Source organism: Microcaecilia unicolor, chromosome 2 (genome assembly GCF_901765095.1).
Source record: "Microcaecilia unicolor chromosome 2, aMicUni1.1, whole genome shotgun sequence".
NCBI classification, from domain to species: domain Eukaryota; kingdom Metazoa; phylum Chordata; class Amphibia; order Gymnophiona; family Siphonopidae; genus Microcaecilia; species Microcaecilia unicolor.
In genome coordinates this window covers 181841305-181856028 of record NC_044032.1, presented here as the reverse complement: position 1 = coordinate 181856028, position 14724 = coordinate 181841305, and the positions used below count along the sequence as shown (strand labels likewise).

General features: G+C 42.0%; 1 protein-coding gene across 2 annotated transcripts in view; it reads right to left on the bottom strand.

Moving 5' to 3' along the window:
* LOC115462325 (zinc finger protein 474-like) overlaps positions 1 to 14724 on the bottom strand; it is a 75542-nt gene that overhangs the window by 51272 nt on the left and 9546 nt on the right. For both annotated transcript variants that reach the window (XM_030192328.1, XM_030192329.1), the window contains exon 2: positions 2844 to 2915. The gene's annotated coding sequence lies outside the window, so the exon portion shown is untranslated. The remainder of the gene's footprint in view (positions 1 to 2843; positions 2916 to 14724) is intronic.

The window sequence follows — 14724 nt, the reverse complement described above, 5'->3', positions numbered from 1 at the left end:
CAAGGAGACAAGTTTGAAGCTCTCTGGGGCAGGGTGAGAGGAGGGATAGCTGCTGGATTCGTGGAGGAAGACAGACAGGAGAGTTGTTGACATGTGGAGAGGGAGGAGCAGGAAAGATGTGAGACTGGTAGTGGAAGGAGACAAAAGAAAATCTGGACCTGCAGGGGGAGGGGAAGATGATGAACTACCAGGGGGGACTGTGGAAGGGAAATGCCAAACTACCCAGGGGGGACCCAGAGAGAGAGAGAGAGGGGGGGGGGGAGATGCCATAGTGGGGAGAGATGTGGGACTGTGGTCTGTGGGAGATGGAGGGAAGAGGGGGGAGATGCTGGACTCACAAAGGTAGGGACATATGCCGCACTGGTACTGGAAAGGGAGAGAGAGAATGAGAGAGAGAGAGAGGGAGAGAGAGAGAGAGAGATACTGTGGTGGGAAGGAGAGAAGATAAGGGAGAGATGCTGGACACAGCGGTGAAGGGTAGAGAGGAGAGACAGAGAAATGGTGGAACATGTGGAGAGAACACTATTACTATTACTACTGCTACTACTATTTATCATTTCTATAGCGCTACTAGATGTACGCAGCGCTGTACAGGAAAGACGCTGGGCCATGTTGGGCAAGGAGGGCAGAGAGAAAAAGGAAGCTGGGCATGGGGAGGGATAGGGACACAAGGGAGATAGAGGGCATGGAGGAGCATAGGGACAGGGACATAGAAGGTCAATGCTGGACAGAGAGAGGGTAGGGACACAGAGGACCAATGCTGAACATGGGGGGGGGGGGGGGGGGGGGAGGGATTAGAGACACAGAAAATTATTGTTCTACTTTTGTTGACTTGTCAATTAATTAAAAAAAATTTTATTGGTCCCATCTCTGGTTTCACTTTCCTCTGTGTTGTCTTCTATACATATGGCATTTCTTCTCTCTCCATATCCATCTTCCTTCTTTGACCCTGTCCCTATCCTGCCCCCATGTTCAGCATCTCACTTCCCCTGCCAGCATCTCCATTCTGTAACCCTAACCCCCTTGTTCAGCATCACCCCTCTGTGTCCCTATCCCTCCATGTCCAACATCACCCTCACCCTGACCGTAGGCTCTCCCCTTGTCCAGTATTTCCCTTCTGTGTCTCTAATCAACACAGGTGAAAAGAGGGAGACTGAAGACTGGAGGTTGGGAGAAGGAATGAAATCTAGCTATGGGTGGATAAAGACAGATGAGGGAAATGGAGATATAAGATGAAACAGAAGGATTAATTTCAGAGGTAGGATGTAGAACCAAATACCCAAATGTATGCTCTCCACTCAGAACAGCTAAACCACTTAAGTTGAAACACTGCCTATAAAATAGTGTAAGTGATCCTCAGAATGTGGAGTAGAACTTCAAAAATATTTTTGAACAAAGTGAACAGTTTCTCAGTATGCTGGATCAGTGACAAGGAATTTGATCAGCAGTGTTATTTCTGCATTTTGACCCATGGTTTTTTTATCCATTCTAACTCTATTTCTAACAGGAAAGTATGAAAATGTATTATCTTCATCTAGTCAATACCAAAATATCATCAGGAAATGTATATCCACAAATTATCAACCATAATGTTGCTGGAGGAAAAGACCTTAGATGCCTTAAGACAGTTTCAAAACTGTGACAATTTATAACTCAATTTATAACTTTTTTCGTGGGTCAAAATACTCTAATTATTTTCAATTAATGTTACTCAAAACTCTCAATTTTTGTTTTTCTTTAATAATGTCAGTAAACAAACTGTCAGAGCTATATTTAAACTAACACTTTGTAGTATGAATAGATGTTAGATGTTCATGCTGCAATACTAATTCTGGAAACAACTTAAGCTTTTCAAAAATATTATTGAAAAAAAACTTACCTGTAGCCGATGGAGGCATCTGTTTCACCCTATAGCTGTTTATTATGACGCCATCTTACTTTTGCAGTCTCTTTTCAAACATCCTCTTATATTTCAGGTTGAAAGAAATTTTGAGCCATAAATTGATACAGCTTGAAAGTGTCTGAACGCATCTGAGGTCTTTTCCTCTGGTAACATTCCACCAGGGTCGCTTTACTCATACTACCCTTCTCCTCAAGTCGCTTCACTGGCTCCCTATCCGTTTTTGCATCCTGTTCAAACTTCTTCAACTAACCTATAAATGTACTCACTCTGCTGCTCCCCAGTATCTCTCCACACTCGTCCTTCCCTACACCCCTTCCCGTGCACTCCGCTCCATGGATAAATCCTTCTTATCTGTTCCCTTCTCCACTACTGCCAACTCCAGACTTCACGTCTTCTGTCTCGCTGCACCCTATGCCTGGAATAAACTTCCTGAGCCCCTACGTCTTGCCCCATCCTTGGCCACCTTTAAATCTAGACTGAAAGCCCACCTCTTTAACATTGCTTTTAACTAGTAACCACTTGAAACCACTCGCCTCTACCTACCCTCCTCTCCTCCTTCCTGTACACATTAATTGATTTGATTTGCTTACTTTATTTTTTGTCTGTTAGATTGTAAGCTCTTTGAGCAGGGACTGTCTTTCTTCTATGTTTGTGCAGTGCTGCGTATGCCTTGTAGCGCTATAGAAATGCTAAATAGTAGTAGTAGTAGTAGTAGTAACATTAACCCCCGTTTACTAAGCCGTGCTAGCGGCTGCCGTGCGCTAATGCCGACACAGCCCATTCACTTTCAGTGGACTGTATCGGCATTGCCGCACAGCTTAGTAAACAGGGGGGTAAAGTTAGCAATTTGTGGATATACATTTCTTGATCATATTTTGGTTTTGTTTGGCAATGTTTTTGACACATGGAGAAATTTCTCTGTATTTATTTGGTGATTTACCTTTGTCTAGTTCCATTATGCCATCTTTCCAAGCATTCCAGAAACATGTAAAGGCACTGGTTGGACAAATTCCTGGCAAGAGAAATAAAAAAAAACAACAAAAAAACCAATAAGAACAGACACTGCACAAAAAATAACAAATAAAAACAGTTTAACAAATCTGTTGAGCATCAGTTTCATTCTGAACATGCTGAAACAATGGGCCGGACTCTACAAATCACATTCAGACATGGGCACTGGAAAAGATTGGCGCTAATCATTATTCTATAAAGGGCATGTGTGCTTTATAGAATCACTCTTTGGGCCAATTCCCACACCTATACTTTAAGTGCCATACTTATGCTTGATGAAACCTGGTGTAAATGCTGGCGCCAAAGTTGGGAACAGTGACTCAGTATTCTGTAACTATGCATGCAACTTTCTGGAATGCCCTTAACATGCCCATGCCCCTCCCATGGCCATTCCCCCTTTTGAGATACGCATTATGAGAGTTAGGCACATTGTCTTATAGAATTGCATGCAGCCAAATTCTAATGGGTGCCTTGGTTGTTAGCATCCAATTATTGATGGTTCTAAGCTTGTTATTCAATTAATTTGCATGCACATTTCAGAAGCTTGCCTAAATTTGAGTGCACAAATCTGGTTGCCATATATAGGATCCTGGGGAATGTGGATAACTAACAAGTGAGAATGTACTGTGATAAGCATGGTTGCTAGAATTATTTATCTTGGTACTGCAAAACTTGAAACCATAGTATGATTTTACTTTACACCATGTGAACAGTAATGTTGGAAAGCCATATGAAGAAAATGTGTGTTTTCACATGTCTTTTTACGCTTATTTTGTAAACTCAAGTGCACACCTATTTGACTTTATAAAATACTACTTTAGGTATGAAAAAATGATTATAAATAAAGGTATTAGCATTTATACCAGCTCAAGGGTTGATGTAAATATTAGCATGTATTTTTCACAGGTAGATGAGTAAATTCAGAAATTTTATATTCTACGTGTGCAAGTGCATATTTTGCAGTTTTTCCAAGTTCCCAAGTTTATTATATTTGAGATAGACATGGGGGAAGCCATTGCTTGCCCTGGGATCAGCAGCATGCTACTATTTGGGATCGTGCCAGGTACTTGTGACCAGGATTGACCACTGTTGGAAACAGACTGGGCTGGATGGACCATTGGTCTGAGTCTGTATGACTATTATGTTGCAACCCTACCATGTTGGGAAAACCATCTGAGCGTCTTGAAATAGTCTGTTATAAGAGAAAATATTAAAGTTAAGAAAGAAAAATAAGCACCAGAAACGGAACTACAATTGTTTGATAGGAAAGATAAAGAAAGAAAAGGAGAGTTCATATTATGTGTCATGCGTCACTGACCACACCAATTTCAGAGCCTCGTGACTAAGAGGACTCTGGAAAGAGTAAATGGACAAAAGAAGAGAAATAGTGCTGAGGCAAATCTGGCTTGGGTATGCTCACAGTGATTATATGCACCATGAAATTTATTTACATGCTAGCTGGTATTTTATATGAGTACATTAATTCGCATAAATTCTGGATTAGGAATTGGTTATTGGACAGAAGACAGAGGGTAGGGTTAAATGTCCTCAATGGAGGAAGGTGAACAGTGGAGTGCTGCAGGGATCAGTATTGGGACTGGTGCTAATTAACATATTTATATAAATGATATGGAAATTGGAACAACAAGTGAGGTGATTAAATTTGCAGATGATACAAAACTATTCAAGGCTGTTAAAACACGAGCCGACTGTGAAATAATGCAGGAAGGCCTTAGGAAACTGAAAGACTGAGCAACCAAATGGCAGATGAAATTTAATGTGGACAAATGCAAAGTGATGCACTTTGGAAAGAATAATCCAAAACATAGTTACCTGATGCTAGGGTCCACCTTGGGGGTCAGCACTCAAGAAAAAGATCTAGGTGTTGTAGTGAATACATTGAAATCTTCTGCTCAGTGTGTGGTGGTGGCCAAAAAAATCAAACAGGATGCTAGGAATTATTAGGAAAGGGATGGTGAATAAGACCAAAAATACTACAGTGCCTCTGTATCACTCCATGGTGAGACCATACCATGGAGCGACCGCACCTTGAGTATTGCGTTCAGTCCTGGTCACCATATCTCAAAAAAGATATAGCGAAAAGGATCAAAGAAGAGCGACTAAAATGATAAAGGGGATGGAACTCCTCTCATATGAGGAAAGGCTAAAAGGGTTAGGGCTCTTCAGCTTGAAAAAGATACAGATGAGGGGAGATATGATTGAGGTCTATAAAATCCTGAGTGGTGTAGAATGAGTAGAAGTAAATCGATATTTTACACATTTCAAAAGTACAAAGACTAGGGAACACTCAAGGAAATTTCATGGAAATACTTTTAAAACAAAAAGGAGGAAATATTTTTTCACTCAATGAATTGTTAAGCTCTGGAACTCTTTGCTGGAGGATGTGGTAATAGCAGTTAGCGTAAAGATTTGGACAAATTCCTGGAGGAAAAGTCCATAGTTTGCTATTGAGGTAGATATGGGGAGGCAGCTGCTTGCTCCAGGATTGGTAGCATGGAATGTTGCTAATAATTGGGTTTCTGCTAGGAACTTATGACCTGGCTTGGACACTGTTTGGAAACAGGATATTGGGCTAGATGGACCAGTATGGCTACTCTTATGTTCTTATGCATATAAATTACTAAATACTAGCATTTACATGTGTTCTTCTTAGTGCCTAAAACCAGGCAGCTCAATTGAAAATTATCCCCTTATCCCCAGATTCTATATATGGCACTAGAAATTGGGCATGGAAATTTGGGTGTATGCCTAATTTTTTACACACAAGTTGAAGTAATGAGCCAATTAGTGCCAATAATTGGCCACTAATAATCAATTATTGATGTTAATTGGTAAAAATTTAGATTTGTACTTGCATCTTGCTAAGTGCTATTCTACAAAGATGTGCATGCATATCTTTTAGCATGTAACTGAAAAGGGGGTGTGGTCATGGGAGGGGCATGGGTAGGTCAGGGGTTCACTAAAAATGCACGCTTTTTTATAGAATTTGGGGAATCAGCACCTAATTTACATGCAAGGATTTATACCAGGTTTCAGTTAGTGTAAATCCTCTTGTCCAAATGTTGGGCACATAAGGATCTTGGCACTACACGCTATTCTATAAATGACGCCCAACTCGGAGTGTAATTTATAGAATAGCAGTTGGTGTGCAATGATCACAAACCTACAATGTTTACCTGGTTTCTCAGCTTCATAAGACACCTTGCCTTCTTTATCAGTAGTTATATACCACCCTAGGTGACCTTTCAAGAAGACAACTTTGCACAACAGTTGAGTGCAGATCTGGCCACTGCTGCTCTCTCTGGCACGTAAAGAAAGGGTGAAGAATGTGCCAGTACCCTGTTGCCCTTCCTCATTGGCTCTCAGCTTTCTGACATACAACTACTGCATGGTAGAACAGTTGTATGTCAGAAAGCTAATAATCAATGAGGAAAAACAGTGGAGTCCCTGCACACTCTTCACCCTGTCTTTGAGCATCAGAGCAAATGGCAGTGATGCAGCCTGCCCTGTAGCAATGAGAAGAGACTGAGACTGGAAGCAAAGGCATGGAATTAAGTTATAGTGCCATTCCACAGAAGGTGCAACAATTTTGCATCACTCCTTAATTATGCCCTGTAAGGCTACACCGCTCGTAGTGCCCTTGCTTGTCTGTGGTGTGTGTCAGTTGTGTTGGAGCAGGCAGTTCTCTTGTATTCCTTTCCTCTTCCACTCACTTCTTCCTTATCCTAACATCAGAACTGGGGGCTGCTTGCTCACATTGGGGGTGTGCATGTGGTGGTGATGGTGGTGGTGGTGAGGGTGTTGATGTTCTCCCTCCCTCTTGCACTCCCCTCCCCATTACCTTGGACTCCATCCCTGTCCCTCATCTACTCACTCATTTCTCCCTTACCCTTACACTCAAAACCCCTCTCACTCTCAAGTTTCCTAACACCTTACAAGAGTAAGTACACAGATGAATGCATATAAGTCATCCGGTCAATATTCAACCTACGACAGTCAGCATTTATTTAAATCTGACTGCTGTAGGAAGAATTAGCTCCGGATATTCAATGCTGGGCCATGGAGTGAAGGAATACTCTAATGGTTAGTGTAGTAATAGCCTATGAATCTGGTGAAGTGGATTAAATTCCCCCTGTAGCTCCTTGAGACTCTGGGCAAGTCACTTAACCCTCCATTGCCCTGTGTACAAAATCTTTAATTGTGAGCCCACTAGGGACAGAGAAAGTACCTGTCTACAATAAATGTCAACCACTTTGATTGTGCCACAGAAAGATTGTATATAAAGAGGGGCATTTTCAATATAACATCTAAATCCAATTTTGAACATTTTGCTGAAAACGTCCAAAATCAAGTGATGAACATAGTGTGATTTTTGAACCAGAAAGATGACTATCTCTTTGTTTTGAAAATGGTCATTTCCTAAATGTTCTGTGTGCAGTGTATTTTTCTTTTGTGTCCATTTTTGGTTAAAAAAAAAAAGTCCCAGGGAAAAATGCACAAGAACAAGCCATTGGGAAGTATGGGTGGGGGTGGGGGCAGCATTCTTAGTAGACTGGCCACACAGACATTCCAGCAAAGCAGTAAGGCACCCCAGGGGGCACTGTAGTAGACTTCACACATAAAAGGTCCCCAGTACACATGTCACTGTTACCCCCTTATATTATATGGAGAGCCCTCCAAAACCCACCAACAACCTAATGTACCCAACCATACACCACTGCAATAGCCCTTATGCCTGAAGGTGTCATGTATATGTGGATATATAGGTTTTTGGTGAGCTCACACTTTCCACTACAAGTGTAACAGTTAGAATGGGTTATGGGCCTGGGTTCTCTTCTCTACAGTGTACTACACTGACAACTAGGCAACTCCAGGGACCTGCTTATTGCTCTAATAGGACTGACCATAACATCTGAAGCTGTCATAGAAGCTGGTATGTACTGTTTCTTTCACATCTCTGGTGGGGGGGTGGAAGGAGGTCAGTGACCACTGGGGGACATAGCCGCCAAGAGGGGGGGCAGGGGGGACAAAATTCCCCGGGCCCGGGCCTCTAAGGGGGGCCTGGTGCCACCCGCCCTCCATCTTCGACCGTCTGCCACTGGGCCGGGCCCCCTGCATTGAAATCACAGTGTCTCTCACCTCCGTGTGAAAGCGCTGCAGGCAGCAGATCACCTCCCTTCGGGCCTCCTTCCCTCCCTGGGTCCCGCCCTCATCTGGTGTAACTTCCGCGAGGGTGGAAGGAGGCCCGAAGGGAGGTGATCTGCTGCCTGCAGCGCTTTCACACGGAGGTGAGAGGCACTGTGATTTCAATGCAGGGTGCCTGGCCCGGTTGCGGACAGAGGGGGGCGGGTGGAGGGGGGGGGGGGCGGCAGCAGCAACCAAGGGGGGGGGGGGCCCTGGGGCGGCCTTGCCCCAGACCAGGCCCAGTCTCTCGGCGGCCCTGCTGGAGGTGTAAGGGGAAGTCACGCCTTAATCCCTCCAGTAGCCATCAGGTCATTTAGGGCACCTCTTTGTGATTTAGTTGTGATTAAAATGGGTGTAGACTAAAATGTCTAACTTGCAGCCCTGGAGGTTTTTTCTTTGTTTAATTATGGCAGAAAAATGTCCATGTTTTAGGAACGCCCATATCCCATCCCCAACACACCCCCTTGTGATTTGGACACACTTTAGACAAACTGCATAGAAAAAACATCTTTGAGTTTTGAAAATAGCAATTTGGACATTTTGGCAAAAAATTAAAATGTCCATCTGCTGCTTTGTGCTGCTTTTTGGACATTTTTCTGATTTGAAAAAGAACCCCAAAATCTCATTACACATTACCCATGTCTAGGCACCAGCATAAAATATCTGTGGCTAATTTGGTATGTGCTGGCTGCCAAAGCCTATGCGGGTCCCAGACAATATTTAGCTGGGACCTGCATAAGAGGAAACAGATTCTCCCATCCACCCACTTGAATCTACAGCTATATATGGTGTCTATGGGCTCTCCTGCCTGATTAAATTGCTTTGAATATCAGGTGGCATTATTCTAACCATTTACATGCATAAATGTGAGCACCTAGTTTACAGAATTGGCCTTGTAATGCGGGGTAATGATAGTGCATGTTGTTAATACAGATCACCTTATTAAATCAGAGCCCTGTTTCTTATAAAGTTTGCTGTTTTTGCCCTTTTTTCTCTTGTTAAAACAGTAACTAAGCAATGAAGAATCCTACCACAAGATACTTTATACATTTTCCTAAAATAAAGGAAAATGTAATTCCTGTTGTGCAGATCTCTGAACATTAGAAATTGATGAAATTCTATGAGCTTATGGAAAACTTGTTCTTGCCAAGATGGAAAACCACAAATAATGGGAAACATTAAGGAAGCATCTGCAAAATGTGAAAGTGCACATCTGCTACATGTGTAAAAACCTGCTGTTTCCATGAAACCATAGATTTTCATAAAGCATGAGTTTGGAAATACCTAAAAAGTCACATTTCTCATATAAAATTTCTTATGTTAAATGCAAATTGTTTAGTAAGCACCAGACTGATGGACATGATCCTATTTATTATTGCATAAAGTAGGAACACTGAAAATTAAGGCGACCAGGGCTACAAGAGACTGAGCGTTTCTCTTTTTATGCACATTACAAATTGAGTGTCATTTCATTAGAGTGTGAGCGGAAATTTGTTTTCACTTACTGCCTGATAGTGTGGCATGCTTTCTTTTATGTTTTGCCTGTATACACTATATAACCATTGCTCATGTCTGTCTTCTTTTTTTTGTTTTCATCTAAATATTTTTTTTCATTCTTAGGGAAATGAAATAGGAATTTATCTCCCCACCTTCAGTCCCCAACAGCTTATTCCATCTGTGGTCTGCAAAAGGGGCAGAAGCGATACTACCTCCTGTCCAACTGGTGCTTTACTATAAAATGTTGCTGGCTGACCTAAGACTGGCATCATTTTGGAGCCTGACATAATCCAAAATGATGCCCCCCCCCCCTTCAGGTCAGACAGCACTATTTCGGGTTACTGTTTGAGTAGGCTGGAAACAACTGGGGATTGCTCCTGTCTTGTGAATAAACCTTGAATGGGCCAAAAGATAAGGGGGGGGGGGAGGGGAGGAAGTATTTTTTTTTGTTCTGCAGCTGGCCAGGGCGAGGGGCAATCCTGCACCCAACATTTGGGAGCAGAGCATTTCACAAATAAGGGCCCTGCCCTGCAAACGTGCCCACCAAAATACAAAATCATGCACTGGACAAGAAATGGAAAAAAAAGAGGAGGCGGAATAGCTATCATATACAAACCTGAATACACTATCACAATCACGGGCGAATCCATCTCACCACAACTTGAAATTGCATCGACTAGAATCAACCATTCAAGCCTAATAGGACACCTCAACACAATCCTATTCTACAGGCCACCAGGTAAATGGCAAGACGCCCAAACACAACTCTTGGATTTCATTTCGAATTCCTGCGTATCAGCCTCAAACATCCTCATACTAGGCGACATCAACCTACACCTAGAAGATAACACCCTACCAAGTACAAGAGAATTCAAAGAATTCCTAAAACTCTGGGATCTGCAAACACCCAACATACAACCAACTCACGAAAAAGGACACACACTAGATATCATAACGAATAGATTAGAACCGGACTCAACTATCATACTCGCTAACACAAGATGGACACCAACACCATGGTCAGACCACCATAGAGCAAATGTCACTCTCTGCTGGCAAAAAACACAACTAAACACGAATAATAAACATGAGCGAACAACCTACACAACGAGAGGGAAAATAGACCCCACAACATTCTGGCAACAGATCTACCAGAACGAATGGACTACAAATGCTGACACCATCCAATTCCTCCAAGAATGGGATGACATAAGCACAACAACATTAGACAAAATCGCCCCAGTCCAAACCAGAACAACACACAGGAAAAACGCAAATCCATGGTTCACCGAAGAGCTGAAAAAACTAAAAACACAAGTCAGGAGACTAGAACGAGCCTGGAACAAAAAGAGAGACGAACAAACACTAAATGACTGGAAACTACTTCGGAGAAAATACAAATATACCATAAAACAGACAAAAAGACTTCACTACAAAACATTAATAGGACCAAACTACAAAGACACACATAAACTCTTCAACCTCGTGAACAAACTATTAGACACCTCACCAGTTACAACCAACGACAAAGATACACCAAGTGTCGACAACCTAGCGACATACTTCAAGGAGAAAATTATACTACTACGGCACAAGATACCCACCAGCCCTACAGAATACACCACTCTTCTAGACTGCCTAGATCCAGAAGATGGAATATTCCCAGCAGACAGAACCTGGACCGAATTTGAACAACTGCCAGAAGACCTCATCTCAAAAACTCTTAAAAGATATGCTAAATCCAACTGCAAACTAGACATATGTCCAAACAGCCTCATGAAATCCGCTCCCCAGAAATTCATAATAGACTTAACAAACCACATAAACTACATGCTACAAAATGGACTCTTCCCAAAAGAAAAAGGAAAAATCTTGCTCACCCCTATTCCTAAAGATACAAAGAAAAACACGAGTGAAATAACCAACTACAGGCCAATAGCATCTATACCACTAATAACCAAGTTAACTGAAGGTATGGTAACTAAACAACTCACAAACTACCTAGATAAACACTCAATACTGCATGACGCCCAATCAGGATTCCGATCGAATCATAGCACAGAAACAATATTAATCACCCTTATGACCAAATTCAAACAAATCATCGCAACTGGCAACAATATACTCCTCCTACAATTTGACATGTCAAGCGCCTTCGACATGGTAGATCATGGAATCCTGCTACACATACTCGAACATTTTGGCATAGGAGGAAATGTCCTGAACTGGTTCAAGGGGTTCTTAACCCTACGTTCGTATCAAGTCACATCTAACTCAACCACGTCCAAGGCATGGACACCTGTATGTGGAGTCCCACAAGGATCACCTCTTTCACCAACCATTTTCAACCTAATGATGATCCCTTTAGCAAAACTCTTATCAAACCATAAGCTCAACCCGTATATATACGCCGATGATGTAACAATATACATCCCATTCAAACAAGACACCAAAGAAATCTCCAACGAAATCAATCAAAGTCTACACGTCATGAACACATGGGCAGACGCATTCCGCCTGAAATTAAACGCAGAAAAAACCCGATGCCTGATACTCACCTCCCAATACAACACAAATGAATTCAGCGCTATAAACACACCAACCCTAAACCTCCCAGTCTCAGAAACACTAAAAATCCTTGGAGTCACCATCGACCGCCACCTAACACTCGAAACCCACGCAAACAATACAACCAAGAAGATGTTCTACAGCATGTGGAAATTGAAAAGGATAAGACCATTCTTCCCAAGATTTGTCTACCGCAGCCTAGTGCAATCCCTCGTCCTCAGCCACCTGGACTACTGCAACTCACTATACGCGGGCTGCAAAGAGCAAATAATGAGGAAACTTCAAACAGCCCAGAACACAGCAGCCAGGCTCATCCTCGGAAAACCAAGATACGAAAGGGCGAAACCACTACGAGAGAAATTACATTGGCTTCCACTTAAGGAACGCGTTACTTTCAAAGTTTGCACACTAGTCCATAAGATCATCTACGGCGAAGCCCCAGCGTACATGTCTGAACTAATAGACCTACCACCCAGAAACGCTAAAAGGTCATCCCGAACATACCTCAACCTCCACTTCCCCACTTGCAAGGGCCTGAAATACAAGACGCTACACGCGTCAACCTTTTCCCACATGAGCACGCAGGCCTGGAATACACTACCGCGCAACCTAAGAATGATTAACGAACAAGCTTCCTTCCGAAAACTACTGAAGACGTACCTGTTTGAACAAACTTACGGAAAGAGCCAAAACACATAGAGTCCATACTCAATGTTCATCAATGCAACATACATCCACTTCAGATCCCTCATCCTGTAATCAATTGTCCCACTGTCTCCTCCCAATGTTTCTATGTTGATGTCCCATTGTTATATTCCTAATGATAATCGAATGTCTCACACAACTCTGCACAATGTATTCCATATTCAAGTTGTTACAAATGTATTTCTACTATTCATATCTTATTGTAAGCCACACTGAGCCCGCAAAGAGGTGGGAAAATGTGGGATACAAATGCAATAAATAAATAAATAAATTGCAGCGTGCAGGATCTTGTACAGCAATTGCTCTGATGACCTCAGTTTATGAACTAGGACATATAGCTGCACTAAAGTCAAAGAATAACACACACAAAACCAGGCAAATGGGAGCCCAGATTACTGCTGTGTTTTGAGCAATTTAAGGTCTCTTTGAAAACTATTTCCTTATTCTGTTTTCCATGTCCCCTAAACAAAGGGGTAAAGTGTTTACTTACCCTTCTGTTACTGCAGGAGGAACTAGGTCTTCTGTAGATCTATATGCTTGGAAGCTACCCGGTGTTGCTTTTGGTAGTATTCCTGCTACAGCTTCCAGCAGTAGAGAACTGGAGTTGTTTGGGGGGCCAGGTTTCCCTCAGCCCGTGTGAACACTCTTCCCCTACTCGTGTCTGGAAATCCCAGAAGATGGCCTCACAGCAGCTCCATTGGTATCAGAGGTCACGAGGATTGTGCCTGACACCACTTCTGGGTTGGTTCCCCAATTACTCATGGATTCCAGTGCTGTGCAGAAGGAAGCGCAGCTACCTATGACATCTTCTAGGGTACAAGGTACTATGGCGGAGGAGATTAGAGAGACTCTGCAAGGCTCTGGAACTTTTTTTTTCTGCTTCCAGATTTACATGTGTATTTTACACACGTAAATGGATACTTCAATAACTAAATGTTCTACTGATTTAAGTTCCTTGGTGCGAATTGTGAACAAGTTGACACATAATCAAGATAGTTTTTGGAAGGCTTTCCAAGAGAAGATTGATACTCTGGAACACGATATTAAAGAGAATAACTCTCTTATTGGAGACCTTATTTTGAACAATAAACTCATCCTTAGGAAGTTGGAGCAGATTGAAAACGTTAGGCGTTTAAACCTGAGAGTTTTGAATTTTCCAAGGGTTCTTAGAAAAACTCCTCTTGACACATGGAAAAAAACTATTTTGAAGAGACTCTGAGAATTTCATTTTCACTTCTGCCACTGTTTACTAAGGTTTATTTTATTCCTTAATCAATAACATCAAATGAGAGGGGAAATGAGGCGTTGGACATCTCAGCCATATTGGAATCTTCTGTGGATGAAGTTCAGGAAAGAGCTACTCTCTTGGTTAGCTTTGTGTTTGAGCAAGATATGAATAAAATTATGCACCTTTATTTTAGAAAAGCAACTACTGTTTTCTTGGGAAAATGAATATGGATTTACCAGGACATTGCTCGCCCAACTCAAAAAAGGAGATTGTTTTTATCCATGTGCCAGAAAGTCCTGGCACTTGGAGCTAAAAACGTTTACTAAATTTCTCAGGATTAAGATATGTTTTTTGACCCAGAGCAACTGCATTCCTTTATAGACTGGAGAAAGTTGTCTGTTTCTCCAGCTACTATTATGATGTAGTGAATAATGGATAATAATCTTCTTCTTGTAACCTCCAGTATTGCTTTCTCTTCACCCTTAATCAGATTTGTGGTCTAATGTTATTAGCCTTTCGCTAAAGACAAATGTAATATTTAGTTTATATTTTTTCCTTTATTGAGGTTCCAGTTCAGTCCAGACGCACGCACACAAACAGATTCAAA